This window comes from Stegostoma tigrinum, chromosome 4 (assembly GCF_030684315.1).
Source record: "Stegostoma tigrinum isolate sSteTig4 chromosome 4, sSteTig4.hap1, whole genome shotgun sequence".
Classification (NCBI taxonomy): Eukaryota; Metazoa; Chordata; class Chondrichthyes; order Orectolobiformes; family Stegostomatidae; genus Stegostoma; species Stegostoma tigrinum.
Window position 1 is genome coordinate 100,074,993 of NC_081357.1, and position 11,993 is coordinate 100,086,985.

Here is an 11,993-nt window from a genome sequence, read left to right on the forward strand (position 1 = left end):
ATATGATGTCAATAAATTTGGCTGTAAACAATGCTTGTAAGTTAATTAGTGCCAGATCAATAGAAGGCAATCAAGGAAGAAATGCTGAGGATGCAGAACAAGTTGTCCTGCTATAAAAAGGGAGATAATGGGAACTGCAGATGCTGGAGAATCCGAGATAACAAAGTGTGGAGCTGGATGAAGGGTGTAAGCCCGAAATGTCAGCTTTTGTGCTCCTAAAATGCTGCTTGGCCTGCTGTGTTCATCCAGCTCCACACTTTGTTATCTCTGCTATAAAAGGGGATGGGCAAACAAATCCACTGTACTCTCCACTACCCCTCCTCTACCCCAGAATGTCAAGGAGGTGAAGGAGAAAGAGCAAAAGGTGAAAGTGACATTTGGGAAGGTTATCAAAGGCTCAATACGGCAAAAAATCTCAAGGACAAAAAACAAATAGGATGAAATTACAAAGGAAATTGGAAACTAGAGAGAGGGCATGAAAAGCTATTCAATTCTGAATTGGGTTCTGAAGAAGGTTCACTGGATTTGAAATGTTAACTCTGCTTGCTGTCCACAGCTGCAACCAGATCTGCTTTGTTTTGCCAGCAATTTCTGTTTTTTTGTATTTGTTTCTGTTTCCAGCATCTGTAATTCATTTTTTTTTGTTATGGCAAGCTAGTAACAAGTAAATTGAAGAAAAACTTAAAGATGTTTTCCCAATATGTAAAGACAAAGAGGCTAACTAAGGAAAGTGTATTCAGGAACTTAAAGGTAGCATGTGTGTAGAGATGGAGGGCAGTGGTGACATTTTAAAGAAATGTTTTTACAGAGTAGAGGGATGACAAGCGCATGTCAAACAGAGAGGCAAAGTGTGAAATGCTAAATGAAATTAATATAGTGAGACAATAAATGTCAAAGGGCTGGAAATCAGATGAAAACCGAGAGCCAGATCAAATATACCCATACAATGCACTACAATATACTCTTATTGCCACATGTGCCGCATTGTAGTAGTACAATGAAAAGCATTTACAAAGTCTCCCTTCTTACAGCGACATCCTAGGTACAAATACCTAGGTACAATTCTTGGATACAGCACACAGATAAAAGTAGTTGCTTAATTATGTAGTTGAAAATAAGTTAAAGATAGAAATATATTAAGGGGGTTAACATTACAGTGTATTAAGGTAAGAAATGTCTCCTCAAAACAGTCCCTGTCCAGGACTCACTGTGTAAGCTGCTCCAGGAGCACCTTCCCATGTGCAGCTCCAGAGCTCGCTGCTCGCAGTGTTCTAGGGCTCATGAGTGCACCTGCAGGCACCTGAGCACACGGCCATGCTTCTTGCTCCTGTCCCCCACGAGCCTCGGACCGCACTCGGTCCAGTCCCCCTCGAGCCTCAGCCAGCGCTCTCTCCGCTCCCCCTCAAGTCTTGGCCCGCACTCGCTCCGGTCCCCTGCGAGTCTCGGCCTGCGCTCACTCCAGTCCTCAACAACTCGGGGGATGGAGGAGAAAGAGAAAAAAAGAAAAAAGGCGAAATGGGGTAAAGGACCTGGCAAGCAGAGGAGCTCTGACTGGAGCGTCCTATTGTGCCACCATCTTGGAATCAGAGGCTATGGCTTGAAGAAGAGAAGAAATAGCAGGAACTCTGGCCGTCATTTCCAAACCTCTTACTGTTGGCATATCCCAGAAGACTGGATAACATTGTTCCAGCTTTTTGAAAAGAGAGAAAGGCATAATCTGAGTAATTACAGGCAAGTGAGCTTCATCTCGGTGATGGGAAATTTACTGGAAAATACTCTAAAAGACAATAGATGTTCATTTAGAAAGATATGATTTAGTCACTGTTAATTATCACACACTTGTTAAGGGAATGTCATGTCTGATCAACTTTAATGTGGAGGGAGCAAGGAGGGTAGATAAGGGAAATGTATGTGATGCAGTCTCTATGGATTTCAGCAAGGCATTTGATAAGGTTCCACATGATTGACTGTTCATGCAAGTAAAATTCCATAGAATTCAAGGCAAAGTGGCAAATTGAATCTAAAATTAGCTCAGCGGCAAAAAGCAAAAGGTGTTTATGCTTGGAATGCTACCTCCAGAGGGATTTCAAAATGATTAGTAAGGAGTTCCTTGTTTTTGCCAATTCATACATCAGTGATCTAGATTTTATAGCACTGTGTATGATTAAGAAGATTGCAGATGATTAAACAACTGATTCTGTGGCTTGTAATGAAGAAGGAGGCTAAAGAAACCATGGGAAGATATCAGTAAATTAGTCATGTGTATAGAATTCTAGCAAATCGATTTGAATCTGGAGAAGTATGAGTTAATATATTTAGGGAACGCAAAAAAGGAAAGGAAATACACAATAAATATATGGATTGATAGGCACACTTTCCACCTTCAACATTCATTGTCTCCACCAATGCACAGTGGCAGCAACATATACCATCTACAAGATGTACTGCAGTAAATCACAAAAGCTCATTCTTTAATACCTTCCAAAGCCTGTAACATTTAGAAGGACAAGGGCAGCACAGGCATAGGGACACTGCCATCTACAAATTCCCTTCCAAGACACTCACCATCCTGACTTGAAACTATATTGCTATCTCTTTCACAGTCACTGGGTGAAAATCCTAGAACTCCCTCCCTAACAGCATTGAGGGGGTACCTACCCCAAATGGGCTGTAGCATATCAAGAAGCAGCTCACTGCCACTTTCTCAAGGGAAATTAATTATGGGCCTTAAATGTTGATTTAGCCAGTGATACTTACATCCCATGAATGAATAAACAGAACATAAGAACAGAGGAATGGAGGAATCTTAAAGTGCATGCCCATTCCTGGATAGAATGATAACATGGTCAAAAACTCATATATGACCCTTGACTTTATTGGTCAAGGAAAAGAATACAGAAACTGAGAATTTATGGTGAACGGTGTAAAACACAAAATGGTCCACAGTATTGCATGTAATTCTGGTCACCACTCAATAGGATTATACTTATGTGGTTGCACGAGAAGGGGTGTAGAAGACAACATATTGATTCACCTGAAAAATGTTAGTTATAATGAAACATTGATAGACTAATACTCCAAGATGTACTTTCACACTCCTCAATATTAACCCTTCCAGATCCTTACAGTGTTACACAATAACCAGCTTTGTTTATTTTGACACTAAGAATGCCGACTAAAGGCCTAAGTGAGGTGTATGAAATAATTGAGGACGCAGATAGAGCACATGCAAAGTTATTATTATCCTTGGTTGAGGGGTTGGAATTGATGGGGCATAGATTTATTGTCAGGTAAGTGGTTTAAAGGGGAATGTGTACATTCAGAGTATGGTATGAGTTTAGAATTCTGACCGAGAATACCCTTTTATATGAAACCAAAGATATATACTGTTGCACATGTATTCAAGGCACACGTACTCATACACATGTACTGAGAAACATGTACCTTTATACACGTAGCTCAGGTTACATACTTTTTTATGTATATAAGTAAACTTGAGGCATGACTACTTGCGTGTGACATATAGAGGTGACACTGAGTATGTTTTTTTTTCACAAGTCACTATGCAGTAATTACTCCAACATGTGGATTTGTGCTCTCTTTGGTACCTTTCATTTACCTCATTTTTGATGCATAACTGCATAGAGATTTATTGCAGGTGACATTTTGCTTGAAGAACATTCTATTTCTATTGTTAGTTCAAAAATTAGAAATTGTTATCTTCTCTGAAGAAGGGTCTAGGCCCAAAACGTCAGCCTTCCTGCTCCTCTGATGCTGCTTGGCCTGCTGTGTTCATCCAGCTCTACACCTTGTTATCGCATCTTCTCAATAGAATTTTGTTTGGCATTATCTGTGGGCTTCCCCTTATTTACAATTTAGTGGGAAGCTATGATTTTCTTTTCTTGAACCATATATTTTGCGTCCCAGACTTATGATTTGTATAGTTGGTTTGAAGCAATTGCACAGATTATCCTTTTAATGTGCTTTTTTCAGTGAGTCTTACAAGTGGGATGGGTTGTAAATGACACACCACTATCCAAACAAATAACAGAAGAATAAAACTGGTGATTACAGACCAAGCAGTCTAACACTAGTTACAAGGAAACTTTAAGAGACAGTAAAGAGACAGTCTGTGAAAAAAAATCAAATGTCATTTGAAAAGAGTATGGCTTCATAAATGACATTCAGCATGGATTACACGGGTAAGAGCATGGAGGGCAAGACAAATAGTGCTGGATGAAGAGATAATGGGAACTGCAGATGCTGGAGAATTCCAAGATAACAAAGTGTGGAGCTGGATGAACACAGCAGGCCCAGCAGCATCTCAGGAGCACAAAAGCTGACGTTTCGGGCCTAGACCCTTCATCAGAGAGGGGGATGGGGAGAGGGTTCTGGAATAAATAGGGAGAGAGGGGGAGGCGGACCGAAGATGGAGAGAAAAGAAGATAGGTGGAGAGGAGAGTATAGGTGGGGAGGTGGGGAGGAGATAGGTCAGTCCAGGGAGGACGGACAGGTCAAGGAGGTGGGATGAGGTTAGTAGGTGGGAAATGGAGGTGCGGCTTGAGGTGGGAGGAGGGGATAGGTGAGAGGAAGAACAGGTTAGGGAGGCGGGTCAAGCTGGGCTGGTTTTGGGATGCAGTGGGGGGAAGGGACGAGCTGGGCTGGTTTTGGGATGCAGTGGGCGAAGGGGAGATTTTGAAACTGGTGAAGTCCACATTGATACCATTGGGCTGCAGGGTTCCCAAGCGGAATATGAGTTGCTGTTCCTGCAACCATCAGGTGGCATCATTGTGGCACTGCAGGAGGCCCATGATGGACATGTCATCTAAGGAATGGGAGGGGCAGTTAAAATGGTTTGTAACTGGGAGGTGCAGTTGTTTATTGCGAACTGAGTGGAGGTGTTCTGCAAAGCAGTCCCCAAGCCTCCGCTTGGTTTCCCCAATGTACAGGAATTCACACCGGGTACAGTGGATGCAGTATACCACATTGGCAGATGTGCAGGTGAACCTCTGCTTAATGTGGAAAGTCATCTTGGGGCCTGGGATGGGGGTGAGGGAGGAGGTGGGGGGCAAGTGTAGCATTTCCTGTGGTTGCAGGGGAAGGTGCCGGGTGTGGTGGGGTTGGAGGGGAGTGTGGAGCGGACAAGGGAGTCACGGAGAGAGCGGTCTCTCTGGAAGGCAGACAAGGGTGGGGATGGAAAAATGTCTTTGGTGGTGGGGTCGGATTGTAGATGGCAGAAGTGTCGAGGATGATGCGTTGTATCCGGAGGTTGGTGGGGTGGTTTAACATGGTTGAGTGTTTCAATGTTGTAGTGGAAATGGTTGATGAAGACAGTGCAGTTGATTATATTTTGGTTTTCAAAAGTCCTTTGGTAATATGCTACCTAATTGATTCTGACCAAAATTGATATTTATGGGATTAGATGAATATTGACATCTGAAGAAACTGGCTAAAGGACAGCAGCTGAGAGCAATGGTGATTCGTTTTGGAGTCATTGAGTCATACAGCACAGAAACAGGCCCTTCGATCCAACCAGTCCATACCTACAACAATCTCAAACTTATCCAGTCTCACCTGCCTGCACTTGGCCCATATTCTTCCAAACATTTCTTGTTCATGTACTTATCTAAATGCCTTTTAAAGGTTGTATCTGTGTCTCATCCACCACTTCCTCTGGAAGTTCAGTCCACATGCGAACTACTCTCTGTGTAAAACAAAATCACCGCTCACATCTTTTTTAAAATCTTTCTCCTCTCACCCTAAAAATGTGCTCGGAGGCCTTGAAATCCCCCACTTTTTGCCTTTCAGACTGGAAGGCAATATTGAGAGGTGATATGACTGGTAATAGAGCTACTCCCAAGAGGCATAGTGTGAATATTTGCAGATGGAACAGAAGTCAGAAATATAATAAACAGGAGAAAGGAAACAACATCAGGAGGATAACAAAGTGTGGAGCTGGATGAACACAGCAGGCCAAGCAGCATCTCCTTCATCAGGAGGACCTGGGCAGGCTGTGGATTGGACAAGCATGTGACAGTTGCAATTGAACACATGTGGAATGATGTATTTTGTTGGGAAGTTTGAGGAGGGGCAATGTCAGCGAAGCACCATCATCCGAAAGTAAGTGCTGGAACAAAGAGACCTAGGTTTATGTGAAAAATAATCTATGAAGATACAGAAGAAAATAGGAAGATTGTGGGGAAATCATGTGGCTCCTTGGCTTTGTAAACAAAAACAACAAAAGTTCAACAGCAAAGGAGTTAAGTTTAACATTTGTAAAACACCTGTTAGGTCTCAGTTGTAGTATTGTGTTCAGTTCTGGGTACAGCATTTTAAAAAGGATTTCATGAAAGGGGGTGCAAGCAAAATTTATGAGAAGGTGTTAAATTCAAGAGTTGATTATGATGATTTGTAATGTTGCTTTTGCCTCAGGTTGCGTTTGACATCAACCTTAGATTTGGAATCTTGAACATGCTGACACTGAAAGAGTTAGCATCTGTTGTTATACATTCTGGCTGTGAAATCAAATCAATTTATTTTCACTTTCAGGAGCCCATGATGTTTGCGTGAGCCTATTGGATTTGTTCAAGAATTTGTCATTTAAATCTGACATTTAAATAGACTGGTTAATTTTTATTCATATTTAAAGGCACATTCTATTAAGCAGAAATATGTCTTCCCCATATCATATGCCAATGCATGTTAATTTATGATTGCATATTATAATGTCTGAACATTTCTTCTGTGCATAAGTGCATGACTTATCGACCAACAACATTATAATTTTTAAAGCGATTTGAATATTCTTGCATTGTGATTTTAGGTGGAATGTGTGGTGTAAGATAGAGGAGTCTGATATATCGTGACAGCAGATCTCTGTTGTAGGTGTAGGCAGCAGCAACAAAATCTTGGTTAAATGGAGACTCATTATAGAATTGGCATCTATTTGGAGATCTCCAACTTGAAAAATGGAGCATCGTACAGATGATTTAGGTTGTAGAATATCTCTCTCCTTTAAAAGCACTTTTGCCAAATAACATTATTGTTTACTCTGTTTTCAAGTATGCGTTGAAGGGAGTCAAGAAAATTAGAATCCGATTTGCACCTTCTTCCCAGGTGTTTTATTTCTTCAACATTAAGAAATTTGCTGAAGTAATCACTTATTGTTCATGCAAGCTCTTTGTTTTGTTAAGGGTTGTGACAGGAGTGATGTAAGGAGTTATCAGTTATTGGCTGTGACTTTAATGTAGTAATGGGTTATTTTATATCAATTTTGATTGCATTTACATAATGGGTCATCTGTTATTAACTGTGACAGTAATGACACATGGTTGTGTATATTTTCATTAATAAGTAAGTTAGTTGCACTGTTCCTCTTGTTCCTTGGCTTTCAGCATGCTCTACCAATGTCATTTTCATGTCTAGATAATTTATGTTACTTCTTATTAAACTAATCCATTTATGTTGACAGGAAAAAAAAATTAGACTGACTAAAAACACAATCCTCCAGCCTGAAACATTCAATTGTAGCTAGTGATAAACCATCTTGCAGGGGCAACTAGGAAGACACTAAGGCCTTTTGATAAAGGTAATGCATGTATGGACTTCAGTTGTGCAATCATTTGTCAAATGTTTAGGTGGTGACTGGGGTCTGAACAAGTCAGCTACTTTGTCCCGGACATGTAAAAAGTTTCCTGAACACTGTTAGTGCTGCAGTCATCCAGGTAAGTGGTGCATATTTGCTTATATTTATGACCTGTGGCTTTCAAATGCTGGAAGGATTTGGGGAGTCAGAAACTGAGCTGCTTACAACAGAATTCCTTGTATGTAACCTGCTCACATATCTACAGGAGAGGCACTATTAGCTAAATGCTATCATTCCAGAGGGAGTGCTGAAACAGAGATGATGGTGTAGTGGTATTGTTGCTGGGCTAGCAATTTAAAGACCCGGGTGATGCTCTGTGGACCTGGGTTTGAACCCAGCATGTGTAGAATTTGAATTGTTAAAAGGCTGGAAATGAAAAGCTAAATTTCAGCCACAGGAGAGGCGATGGGGCAGCCATGAAGGTAAGGTTCGGAAATAAAAAACTTGCCTTGTGAGTCAGTGGCAGAAGGAATAGGGTTGGTGTCATTCGTGACTTCAGCTCCCTAATACAGCCTGGAACCTTCTGGGTGCAAATAGCTTGGATGGAGCATATTTTGTTAGGTGTGTCCAGGAAGGATTTCTGACTCAATATGTAGATAGGCTGACTAGAGGGGAAACCATATTGGATTTGGTTCTTGGAGAACTCAGTTCTCTCAGTGGGAGAACATTTCCGTGATAGTGAGCACAACTCCCTGTCCTTTACTATAGTCTTGGAGAGGAATAGGAGCAGACGGTATGGGAAAGTATTTAATTGGGGGAGGGGGAATTACAATGGTATTAGGCAAGAACTGTGGAGCTTATATTAAGAACAGATGTTCTCCAGGAAATGCATGACAGAAATGTGGAGGTTGTTTAGGGAGCACTTGCTACGAGTATGGAAAGGTTTGTCCCACTGAGGCAAGGAAGGGATGGTGAGGTCAAGGGGCCTTGGATGACAAGACATGTGGATCATCCAGTCAAGAGGAAGGGGTCTTACTTAAGGTTGAGGAAGTAAGGATTGGACAGGGCTCTAGAGGGCTTCAGGGTAGCCAAGACGGAACTGAAGAATGGATTTAGGAGAGCTAGAAGGGGGCATGAGAAAGCCTTGGTGGGCAGGATTAAGGAAAACCCCAAGGCATTCTATACTTATGTGAGGAACAAGAGGATTTCCAGAGTGAGGGTAGGGTCAATCAGGGATAGAGGAGGGACCTTGACATTTGTGAGGACAATGTGAAACAGGCAGATATGCTCGAACAGATTGATGTTAGGAAGGAGGATGTGCTAGACATTTTGAAAAACATGAGGATAGATACGTCCCTGGGGCCAGATGATACATACCCAAGGTTACTATGGGAAGCAAGGGAAGAGATTGCTGCACCTTTGACAATGATCTGTGCATCCTCACTGCCCACTGGAGTAGTACCGGATGATTGGAAGGTGGCAAATGTTATTCCCTTGTTCAAAACAGGGTTTAGTGATGATCCTGGGAATTACAGATCAGTCAATCTTACTTCTGTCGCGGGAAATTATTGGAGAGGATTCTGAGAGAGAGTATTTATGATTATTTTGAAAAGCACAGTTTGATTAGAAATAGCCAGCGAGGTTTTGTGAGGGGCAGGTCATGCCTCACAAGTCTTATTGAATTCTTTGAGGATGTGACAAAACACATTGATGAAGGTAGAGCAGTGGATGAGGTGTACATAGATTTTAGCAGGGAATTTGAGGTTCCCCATGGTAGGCTTATTCAGAAATTAAGGACTCATGGGATTCAGGGAAATTTGGCCCTCTGGATACAGAATTGTCTATCCAATGGTAGTAGATGGAAAGTATTCAGCCTGGAGCTCGGTGACCAGTGGTGTTCCACAGGGATCTGTTCTGGGACCTCTGGTCTTTGTGATCTTTATAAATGACTTGGCTGAGGAAGTGAAAGGGTGGATTAGTAAGTTTACCGATGACACAAAGGTTGGTGGAGTTGTGGACAACATGGAGGGCTGTTGTACATTGCAATGGGACATTGACTGGATGCAGATGGACAAAGAAGTAGCAGAAGGAATTCAACCCAGAAAAGTGTGAAGTGATTAATTTTGGAAGGTTGAATTTGAATGCAGAAGAAAGAGTTAATGGCAGGATTTTTGGCAGTGTGGAGGATCAGAGGGATCTTAGGGTCCATGTCGATAGATCCCTCAAAGTTGCGACCCAAATTGATAGGGTTCTTAAGAAGACATACGGTGTGTTGGCTTTCATTAGCAAGGGGATTGAGCTTAAGAGACATGAGGTTATGCTGCAGCTCTCTAAAAACCTGGAATATTGTGTTCAGTTCCAGTCGCCTCATTATAGGAAGGATGTGGAAGCTTTAGAGAGGGTGCGAAGGATATTTACCAGGATTCTGCCTAGCCTGGAGGCCAGGCCTTATGAGGAAAGGTTGAGGGAGCTAGGGCTTTTCTCATTGATGCGAAGAAGGATGAGAGGTGACTTGATTAGAGGAGCACAAAATGATGAGAACATAGATAGAGTGGATAACCAGAGACTTTTTCCCAGGACAGAAATTACTATTACGAGGGGGTGTAATTTTAAGGTGATTGGAGGAAAGTGTAGGGGAGATGTCAGAGGTAGCTTCTTCACACAGAGAGTGGTGGGTGCATGGAATGCGCAGCTGACTGTGGTAGTGGAGTCAGATACATTAGGGACATTTAAGCAACTATTGGATAGGCACACAGATGATAGTAAAATGTAAGGTATGCAGGGTAGTTTGATCTGAGAGTAGGATAATAGGTCAGCACAATATTGTGGGCCAAAGGGCAGGTACTGTGCTGTACTGTTCCATGTTCTACGAAAGTTGAATGATAATTGTGAAACCACTGTTGATTTTAATAAAAACTCATCTGGTTCACATATACACTTTACAGAAGAAAACTTGTCTTGCATACGTGGTGTATCCTACATCTTACTGCAGAGTCATAGCAATGTTTTTAACTCTAAACTGCCCTCTCAAATGACCTAACAGGCCTCTCAGCTGTATCAAGTTGCTAAAAAGGCATAAATGGGTGGGACTTGATGCAAAAACGACCCCACTGACACTGTAAACCCCTCCTTTCTAACATGGGAGCCAGAGTCAAACTTGTCAAACTCACAAACTTGTACTTTACATATAATATTCCAGCCACCATCATAGCCACCCTTGGATACTTCTCGTTCCACCATGAAGACAGACCCAGCAGAAGTGGTGGCGCAGTGGTATAAAGTTGGGAGGCAGTTACCTTGGGAGTGTTCAGTAATGATTCTGGACTGCTTGAGGCAGTGTGGCATCAGTTCAAACCTGAGCAAGGAAATCACCTGCTCCCCCAGAACTACGACCACACTGACGTTTACCTGGCAACATGGAAAGTTGCCAGGTCTGTGATGTACACAGACAAAGGACCTACCCAACCCAGCCATTCACTGCCCACCAGTCTACTCTTGATCATTAGTAATGTGATGGAAGGTATCAACAACAGTGCAGTCACGCAGTACTTGCTCAGCAATAACCTGCTCACAATCATTTAGTCTTGGTTTTACTGGGGCCATTAAGTTCCTGACCTTAGTATAGCCTTGGAACTGAATTTCAGAGGTAGTTGTGTCTCAATTATCTTGACATCATGGTCACATTTGACTTAATGTTGTATCAAGAAGCCCTTAGAAAACTGGAGTCATTATGGATTGGGAATGGCCTGGGGGTATCTCTCTGCTGGCTGGAGTCATACCTGACATAAAGGAAGATGGTTGTGGGTTATTGGAGATCAGTCATCTCAGCTCCAGGACATCTCTGTAGAGGTTTCCGAAGGTAGTGCCCGAAACCCAACCATCTTCAGCTGCCCCATCAATGTCCTACCCTCCCATCATTAGGCCAGAAGTGGGGATGTTCACTGGTGACTGCACAATGTTCAGCACCATTCACGACTCCTCAGATACCTAAGCAGTCTACATCCCAATGCTATAGGACCTGATGATATCCAGTCCTGGGCTCATAAGCAACAAGTGACATACACACTACATAACAGTCTGCAACCACCATATCCAACCTACACCATTTGACATTCAGTGTCATTACCATATACCCTAGAATCAACATTCTCGAAGTTACCATTGCCCAGAAACTGAATTGCACTAGCTATATAAATGAACCTGTAGTGACTAACTTAACCTTCTTATTCCTCAAAGCCTGTTCATCACTTACAAGGCTCAAGTCAGAGAGTGTTAGACTACTCCCCACTGGCCTGGATGAGTACAGCTCCAAGAATACCCAAGAAGCTTGACACCACCAAGGACAAAGCAGCCCATTTGATTGGTACCATATTGACAACATTTACTTTGTTCGCCAGTAATGTTTAGT